Raw genomic sequence first — 10,422 nt, 5'->3', positions numbered from 1 at the left:
CCAACTCCTGGAGTTCATTCAAGCTCATGTCCATTGAGTCGGTGATGCCATCTAGCCATCTCATCCTCTGTCATCCCCTTCTCATCCCGCCTCCAATCCCTCCCAGCATCAGGGTCTTTTCCAATGAGTCAGCTCTTCTCATCAGGGGGCCAAAGGATTGGAGTTTCAGCTTCAGCATCAGTCCTTCCAATGAACACCCAGGACTGATCTCCTTTAGGATGGACTGGTTGGATCTCCTTGCAGTCCGAGGGACTCTCAAGAGTCTTCTCCAACACCACAGATCAAAAGCATCAATTCTTCTGCACTTAGCTTTCTTCACAGTCCAACTCTCACGTCCATACATGACCACAGGAAAAACCATAGCCTTGACTAGACAGACCTTTGTTGACAAAGTAATGTCTCTGCTTTTGATTATGCTATCTAGGTTGGTCATAACTTTCCTTCCAGGGAGTAAGCGTCTTTTAATTTCATGGCTGTAGTCACCATCTGCAGTGATTTTGGAGCCAAAAAAAAAAAGTCTGTCACTGTTTCCACTTTTCCCCATCTATTTGCCATGAAGTGATGGGACAGATGGCATGATCTTCACTTTCTGAATGTTGAGCTTTAAGCCAACTTTTTCATTCTCCTCTTTCACTTTCATCAAGAGGCTTTTTAGTTCCTCTTCACTTTCTGCCATAAGGGTGGTGTCATCTGCATATCTGAGGTTATTGATATTTCTCCTGGCAATCTTGATTCCAGCTTGTGCTTCTTCCAGCCCAGCGTTTCTCATGATGTACTCTGCATAGAAGTTAAATAAGCAGGGTGACAATATACAGCCTTGACGTACTCCTTTTCCTATTTGGAACCAGTCTGTTGTTCCACGTCCAGTTCTAACTGTTGCTTCCTGACCTGCATACAGGTTTCTCAAGAGGCAGGTCAGGTGGTCTGGTATTCCCATCTCTTTTAGAATTTTCCACAATTTATTGTGATCCAGACCGTCAAAGGCTTTGGCATAGTCAATAAAGCAGAAATAAATCTTTTTCTGGAACTCTCTTGCTGTTTCGATGATCCAGCGGATGTTGGCAATTTGATCTCTGGTTCCTCTGCCTTTTCTAAAACCAGCTTGAACATCTGGAAGTTCACGGTGGACTTCCTTGGTGGCTCAGATTAATGATCACCAGTTGCTTTTCCCTCAGGCATACAGAACAGAAGTTAATTACTGCCCTTCCCTGGATCTGATAATTTATCAGACCAAGGACACAGTCCAAGAATTCAGGATAAAGGATATAACTTTAGGTTAATGGAGCAAGATGTTTGTTGAAAACATGACTAAGGTCTCAGAGTCCTACACTGACTGCCTATCAATTTCTACATCAGTAGGAGATCTCAGTTCCTTAGCACATGGGCCAGTATATAACACTGCTCAAAACAAGGCAACTTACCTCCCACCAAGCATGAATTTGAGACAAAGAGGCCAGTTTCCCAAAACAGAGGCTATAATCTTTTATAACCTAATCTGAGAAGTGAGATAACATAACTTTTCTCACATACTGTTGAGTGAAGTGAAAGTGAGTGAAGTCCCTCAGTCGTGTCCAACTCTTTGCCACTCCATGGACTGTAGCCCACCAGGCTCCTCCATCCATGGGATTTTCTAGGCAAGAGTGCTGGAGTGGGTTGCCATTTCCTTCTCCAGGGATACTGTTGAGAGAAGACCATAAAAGGATGTGAATATTAGGAAATGGGGATCATTATGGGCTACTTTGGAGGCTGTTTACTACACCCTTTCCTAGAAGTTACTGAGGGGTGTATTTCAGCAAACAAGGAAGTAAATCAAGAATGAGAAAGTGTGGGATTCAGAAAAAAAGAGAAAGGCAAAGTGCACCCCTAAGAAAGCAATGAAAAAATGAAAAAGCCCAGGTTGAGGGATTTCCCTGGTCCAGTGATTAAGAATTCTTACTTCCACGCAGGGGACACAGGTTCGATCCCTGGTCCGGAGAACTAAGATCCTGCATGCCATAAGGCTCAATCAAAAAACCAAAAGCAAAAACCCAGATTAAAGTTGAGTCCAAGATCAGAAACCACCAGCGGAGATCAGAACAGGAAGATCCAGGTTCAGGAAGGCTGTCACTAAGAAAAACAAGAATTAATTAATTGAGGCAGTGGGAGTGGAATTGGAACATATGGTGCTGAGAATTCTATTTCTAGCAAAATTTGGGAGTAACATTGTGAAAAATATGTTAAAAACTAAACAACTCTGAGACTCAGTATGCTGTTGTGTTGCTGTTTTAGTTAGTAAGTTGTGTTTGATTCTTTGCGACCCCATGGACTGTAGTCCACCAGCCTTCTCACCCCAGTATATGCTCATTGTAACACATCAGCAAGCTAAGTGACACACCCACAGGCACCATGACAGTTCCAAGGCTGACCATCAAAGCTCACAGAGTGGGTGATGGCCCAGTTCCTGAAAATATCCACTCTTCTCCAAAATAGTTGGAATAATCTTCCCACTTATTAGTCTGTGAAATTATCTAGCCCACAAAAGCTAACTACACTACATTTCTAGGTGGTATTTGCCCTCTAAGTCAGCCCGCTGTCTCCTGCGTGTAGTGTGTTTCTCCCAAGGCTGCTCTTACCTTTTAAGACAGCCCACCCTCTGTGGAGTGTGTTTCTCTCTAAATAAATCCACTTCTTACCTAAAAACAAAAAAACTAAGCAACCAAAACCACTTGTAAACTCTAAATTTGGGCTTCCCTGGTAGCTTAGACAGTAAAGAATCTGCCTGCAATGCAGGAGACTGGGGTTTGATCCCTGGGTCAGGAAGATGCCCTGGAGAAGGGAAGGCCTACCTACTCTAGTATTCTTGCCTGAAGAATTCCAGGGACAGAGGAGCATGGTGAGATACAGTCCATTGGGTGGCAGGCTACAGTCCATGGGGTCACAGAGTTGGACAAGACTGAGCAACTAAATTAAATACATAAATTATAAAAGAAAGGAAGTATAGTCCTAGTATTCCACATAAATAAATTTAAACAATAGAGATTCACCTAACAAATATTATTATTAAATTATTAAAATAATATTAAAATATTATTATTAAAAAATAGCAGGAGGATAAAAAGAGAGAAAATGTCTGTGTGATGGTGCATCTGGATAAAGGTGCTAATTGTCACCTTATCTAGTTGCAAGTCATTGCTGCTGCTGCTGCTAAGTCGCTTGAGTCATGTCCGACTCTGTGCGACCCCATAGACGGCAGCCCACCAGGCGCCCCCATCCCTGGGATTCTCCAGGCAAGAACACCGGAGTGGGTTGCCATTTCCTTCTCCAATGCATGAAAGTGAAAAGTGAAAGTGAAGTCGCTCAGTCGTGTCTGACCCTCAGCACCCCCATGGACTGCAGCCTTCCGGGCTCCTCCGTCCATGGGATTTTCCAGGCAAGAGTGCTGGAGTGGGGTGCCATTGCCTTCTCCATTGCAAGTCATTAGAAAATATCAACTTAAATATTAGTAAAAGGCTTATGTGTGTTTCTTAGATAAATGGAGGCAAATATCAGAAAAAAGAGCTGGAAGATTTGCAGGTATTTGCCTCTGGGGAGGGAAATTCTGAATGCAACCAGTGGAACAGTGGATAACCACTTTTCTTTTGCCTTATAGAACTATTTGATACTTTAAAACTACCACATACATCTATCTGTAACTTAGGGTTTTTTTTAATGATGCTATTTTTATTTATTTACTGAACACAATTTTAAGTTCAATTCAACTTTAAATTCAGCACTAAGTTAATATCATTTTTTTTCTGTTCACCCACAGTAAAACAAATTTATTAGACTGTGTACATAGATATTCTGAAAATAAAAGTTTGCACCTTATAAAATATGGTAACAAATGGGAAATTTTATCTTTAGAAACTGAACTGTGTTGTTTATAACAATATCTAAAGTGTAATTTTACTATACAGCAGATGTTGTTTTTCGTTTAGTCACTCAGTCGTGTCTTTGTAACCCCATGGACTGTAGCCTGCCAGGCTCTTCTATCCATGGAATTTTCCAGGCAAGAATACTGGAGTGGGTTGCCATTTCCTGTTTCAAGGCATCTTTCCAACCCAGGTATCAACTCGGGTCTCTTGTATTGTAGGCAGATTCTTTACCACCAAGCCACTGTTTTTATAATGGATAATTTCTGAAAATGCTATTACAAAACAAGCAAAAGTGGGTGTTATCCTAGTTTTTCATATAGATATTTAGGAAATATGAATTGAGTTGACCCCCAAAGAGGTCATTATAGCATTAAAGTATACACTTCAGAGTTTTTTTTAAAAAAAACTCCTTCTTGCTTTTCCTGTAAGCAGCCTGCTGCTGCTGCTGCTAAGTCGCTTCAGTCGTGTCCGACTCTGTGCGACCCCATGGACTGCAGCCCACCAGGCTTTTCCGTGACCTCTAAAACTGGTACACTATTCACTCGACCCAGAAAACTCCACAAAATCATGCAAATCAAGAGGTTCAAATCTTCGTGTTCACTTTAAAAGCACTCGTGAAACTGCCCAGGCGATAAAGGGTATGCATATCTGAAAAGCCACCAAGTATCTGAAGGCTGTCACTTGAAAGAAGCAATGTGTGCCATTCTGTTATTACAACAGTGGAGTTGGTAGGTGTACACAGACCAAACAGTGGGGCTGGATGAAGGGTCGGTGGCCCAAAAAGAGTGCTGAATTTTTACTGCACATACTCAAAAATGCAGAAAGTAGTGCTGAACTTAAGGGCTTAGATACTTTGGCCACCTGATGCGAAAAGCTGACTCACTGGAAAAGACTCTGATGCTGGGAAAGATTGAGGGCAGGAGGAGAAGGGGATGACAGAGAATGAGTTGGTTGGATGGCATCACTGACTCAATGGACATGACTTTGGGTGGACTCCGGGAGTTGGTGATGGACAGGGAGGCCTGGCATGCTGCGGTTCAAGGGGTCGCAAAGAGTCGGACACGACTGAGCAACTGAACTGAACTGAACTGAACTGAAGGGCTTAGATGTAGATTCTCTGGTCATTGAGCACATCCAGGTGAACAAAGCCCCGAAGATGTGGCATAGGACTTACAGAGCTCATGGTTGGATCAACCCGTATAAGAGCTCTCCCTGCAGCATTGAGACGATCCTTACTGAAAAAGAACAGATTGTTCCTAAACCAGAAGAGGAGGTTGCACAGAAGAAAAAGACATCCCAGAAGAAACTGAAGAAACAAAACCTTACAGCCTGGGAATAAATGCCACCAAAAAAAAAGAAATGCAAAATAAAAGTAAAAAAAACAAATGCTCCTTCTTAAATGATAATGCACTAAAAGAAACACACACACACACAAATATTAATTGCCTCTTTAATAATACATCAAGTTACAGAGTTTTGAGATTTATTTTTCCTTTATTTTTAGAAAAATCTTATTGGATATAGTTGATTTACAATGTTGTATTAATTTCTGCTGTACAGCAAAGTGAATCAGTTATACACATATTCACACTTTTTTATTAATAGATTCTTTTCCCATATAAGGCCATTACAGAGTATTGAGTAGAGTTCCTTGTGCTATACAATGGCACCCCACTCCAGTACTCTTGCCTAGAGAATCCATGGACGGAGGAGCCTGGTAGGCTGCAGTCCATGGGGTCGCTAAGAGTCAGACATGACTGAGCGACTTCACTTTCACTTTTTACTTTCATGCATTGGAGAAGGAAATGGCAATCCACTCCAGTATTCTTGCCTGGAGAATCCCAGGGACAGAGGGGCATAATGGGCTGCCGTCTATGGGGTTGCACAGAGTCGGACACGACTCAAGCGACTTAGCAGCAGCAGCAGCAGCAGGTCAGTCCCAATCTCCCAATTTCTCTCTTCCTCCCACCATAGATTCTAATAGTTAGGAATAATCACACATTTTGCTCATCTTACTGAGTGTAACAGATTCTTTTATTTACTTTGATGTATTAAAAAACAGTTTGTGTTAAGTAACAAAGGAAAAAAGGATGGGAGGGAAGGAGGAAGGGAGCGAGGAAAGAAAGGAAAATGTTTCAGGGAGTACAAATTTTTGAGTGTAGGTCAGGTCATTGCAAAGCAGGTTAGAGAAGAAAGTCTCTGTGCTACAGCAGCCCGGCTATTGTTCCTGACCCACCTAACAATCAAGCCTGGTAAATGAGAGCTCAAGGAGAAACACTAGCCAAGAAGAACCCAAAGTACACTCTTGCCCATTTGCCACACTCAAACAACAGAATAAAGTTGCATAAACTTTACGCAAGGAAAGCGGCAAGTACTGAAGTTGCGCTTATCGCCAGAACTTTGGAGTTGTCAGGAATCCTGTTTATTTACAAATCTAACAACTCACTCTATTATTCTCTTAAAAATCAAATTGAAACCTTAGACTCACCTTCCTCTTCCCCTTCTTCCCCTTCCTATTCACTTCCTTTCCTGTTCCATTCTGTTCTCAGTTCTCCCCATTTTCCTCCCTTCCCTTCTTTGCACAGCGAGATGAGGCGAAGGAGACGTGCAGGGGTCCATCAGCTGCCAGCGCCCAAGGACATGGAGTGTAAGCAGGGATGCCATGCTTACATGCCATGAGGAGGCTCTCAGTGGTAGCGGAGGCACGGGGCCTGGACATGGGGGCGAAGGAGACGGTGACATTGGAGAGTGATACAATGAGAAAATAAACTGATTGAGACAGTGAGCAATTACGCTGAAAAGAATTGAATAATGAAACCTGTATTTCTCACGGTAGGAGAGATACTTATGTATAGGGAAAGGTAGAAGACCAGAAGCAACCTTGCTGTGCAGAACTGGAAGTACCAGCAAAAGGGCGTGTTTTTCAGTTTTCTCCACTGGAGCTGTGTGCAGACTGTTCCTTCCTCAGTGAACAGTGACCTGCTTCACACTATGGCAGTGCCTGTAGAGATCTCAGTTACAGTAGAAAAGGGATAAAATATAACTTACTTAAAGATCACTGGCCAAAATCAGGCTAAAAGAATACCATAAGTAAAAATTTTAAAAAGGACAAAAGTAAACAAAGTTATTCACAGTAAAACTGTCCAGAGAATATAAAAGTCAATGCAAATACCATTTACTTCAGTGTGTATGTAATTCAGGACTTCCCTGGTGGTTCAGCAGTAAAGAAGCTGCCTGCAATGCAGGAGATGAGGGTTTGATCCCTGAGTCGGGAAGATCCCCGGGAGAAGGAAATGGCAATCCACTCCAGGATTCTTGCCTGGGAAATCCCATGGCTAGAGGAGGCTGGGAGGCTCCAGTATTTGGGGTGGCAAGAGTTGGACACGACTTAAGAGACTAAACCACCACTATAAGTAATACATATGCAACTTCTGTCTACATGCAATATGTCATAAAATATGTTTTGGTATACATGTCATGCTGCCAAATACAACAGAAAAAAAGTCTGCACACTGAGTGAAAGAAAAAACTTCCAGTGGGAGTTGAAAACAACATTCTAGCTGGCAGCAAAACTGCACAGCTGGTGTCATTTGGGGAATAAAAGGGAAAAATATTTTAAAAGCCTAGGGATTTCTTTAGATTCTCAAAAATAGCTCCACTTTCTTCAAAACATCTTTTTTGTGAATTTGAAACCTCATGTTTTGCATTTTCCCCATAGATTTAATAATTCCAGTCAATATTCTAATGGGGTAGTTATATCAGAACTTGAAAAAAAATACAATGTTGAAAATCATATATTAGGTGAGAATAGAAAGTAATGACAGGGAAAAATAGCCTTACCAATAATTCAAATATATTACAGAATAACAATATTCTTAAAGGTATAGTGGTAACATTGGAATAAAAGACCATTAATGTAAGAAAATGGCGAGTACAGAAATAGATCTTGTTATTGGATTTAAAATAAGATAAAGGAGGAACTGACTTCCCCAATGGCTTAAGTGGTAAAGAATCCACCTGCAATGCAGGAGACACAAGAGATGCAGGTTTGATCCCTGGGTGGGGAAGATGCCCTGGAGGAGGAAATGGCAACCCATTCCAGTACTCTTGCCTGAAAAATCCCATAGACAGAGGAGCCTGAGGGGGCTACAGTCCATGGGGTCACAAAAGAGTCTGACACGACTGAGCACATAGGCATGCACAACAATAAAAATGAAGAGTTACTTAAGTAACTAATCAGAGGACTGCTAGAAAGAGCAACCCTAACTGGTATTTGGGGAAAATGACAGCCTATTTAGGTCAGGCAGGTCTACTTCTTTGAATATAAATAATCATTCATAACATTTACTAAAATCAAAGTGGTTGCCATAATCCCACAAATAATGGGATTCTCTTATTGTCTTGTATATGTGATAAGATAAAAGTTATTAACATAGGGGATGCATAGCTCCTTTCCCTCCCACTGCTTCCACAAAGCTTTCTAGGGCTGCCTACTTAAGCTTCTTGCTTTAGGAGTGGAAAAGAAAGGCATAGAAAGAACCGCTGTTCTCAGGGGACTGCATATATCTCAGAGTATATGGCCTGGTGCTCAGAAGCTGGGAGTAAAGGGGCAGTCTAGAGTCTGAGAACACTGTTTTAGGTTAGGGTAGTGAGAGATCCCTAGGAATTTCAGAGTATTGGTGACAAGAGTGGACAGGGAATTTTATTAAGAGATTCCATTATTTAAGCAATTGGATTTGTTTAAACTTCCAAGAGAGAGATGACTCAAGATTGAAATTTTTTTGGAGCTGCACGTTAAGTATAATCACTCCCACGTTGAACCATGAAAGTCTCCTTTTGCTTTATTATCCTTGTGTTAAACTCTGAATTAGTAAAGGAATGTCAGTGATTTTTTTTTAAGTATGCATAAAGAAAACAGAAAACAGAATTGAAAAGCAAAACTGGATTTTCAAATAGAACTTATACAAAGAAAAGAGAAACTCTGCACACCGTAGATAAGAGGACTGGAGATGGAAAAGCCTTGTTTATCTTGACCTACCAGAGCTGGAAGGAAGAATCTAAGTATCAAATTCCCCTTACTCTGCTTTTCACACTTACCAAACATTTTTGATATCTTGGTTACTTTGGTACCAGCAAATGGATGCCAGATAAGATACAAGTAATCCAGCCAGTGGAAACATTGATCTTTAAAAAAAATTATAAAGTGATCTTCTAGGACACACAAACACACTGACCTATTACATGTTTGACTAGAGTAAACCAGATACTTGAACGCTGTGATTATTAAAGTTCCAGAACTCTGAAGAACAGAGACCATATCCTGGCCAGCAGTAATTTACCAGAATTTAATGCCAGTCAGTGCAGGCTAAACATCAGTACAGATATGAAAACAAAGTATAACAAAGGACAAAAAAAATCTCTGATGCAATTATGATCATTAAGAAACTATACCGAGAGTAATGATTTAAAATTCATACAAGTGCTATGGAGTATTAGTCAGTAATAACAACTCATCCCATTAACTTGTTAACTAATAGTAAGGCTATTTCTTCAAAGAAATTTCACATGTTGGCTGAGGTAATGCTGGTGTCTGCTAACCAAAGCACATTCTTCATGCACTGAAAGCTGATCGTCTATTGGTCTACTCAGCCATGAATATTTGAAAGAATAATCACAATAATATTGATCACATTAATCACATTAGTAATAAAGGCCACATCAGTATTAGTATTATTAACAATAATCTCAACAGCCTTGAGTCTGAAGAATATTTGGTGTTTGTTTACACATATATGTGTAGTCTACATCCTCCTGTCATGTGACACATTACAGAATGGACTCAGTCACATAAAGGCTCTAACTTGCAGCCACCTAAATGGGTTTGTTTTCCAAAATACCTAAAGACCCTGCTAAAGACTACTAAGTCATCTCCCATAGTCTGGCATGGATAATAGGGACGTTCACCAGGGATTCCAGCATTTTTGTGTATTTTGAAGTTCATGGGTAACATACATGAAGAAGTATGGCTGAATATTTTTCAAAACAAAGATTAAATTATATACATACAATAAGAATATGTAAATAGCAATACACACACAAGAAGGCATGCAGGCAGGGTGGTTAGTATTCGAAATCAGCACAGGATTACATCATGCTTTTGGATTCTTCTGAGTTTGTTTCACAGACATGCCACATATTTAAAACGATTTTGTGGCAAGGAGTTTAATTTTGATGACTAATGGTTAAAATAACATAACAAAAATGTTAGAAATATCTGGAAAATATAGACTGGTTGTTTTGCACACACTGAGGAGCAGAGGAAACCTGATCTCAGCAGGTGCATGTTAAATGTTAACATCTCACCTCCATTAACAGCAGTATTACCTAAAGTAGAGTGTGCATTCAGAATCTTGTGGTGTTTTGATGTTAGAATATTTGGTTCATCGTCAGATGAACAATTATTAAGTAGCTTCCATGTTCAAATTACTATACTATAGGAGACATAAAGAAATCTATAAAAACACTTCCT

The 10,422-nt window shown here is 40.5% G+C and overlaps 1 pseudogene; it reads left to right on the top strand.

Annotated features, from left to right (window-relative positions):
• Positions 1-4,518: 4,518 nt before the first annotated feature.
• Positions 4,519-5,232, top strand: LOC112587653 (annotated as a pseudogene).
• Positions 5,233-10,422: the final 5,190 nt, after the last annotated feature.

The sequence above is a fragment of the Bubalus bubalis genome, chromosome 10 (assembly GCF_019923935.1).
Source record: "Bubalus bubalis isolate 160015118507 breed Murrah chromosome 10, NDDB_SH_1, whole genome shotgun sequence".
Taxonomy (NCBI): Eukaryota; Metazoa; Chordata; class Mammalia; order Artiodactyla; family Bovidae; genus Bubalus; species Bubalus bubalis.
Note: the sequence above shows the minus strand (reverse complement) of the source record. Positions and strands in the feature narration are given on the sequence as shown.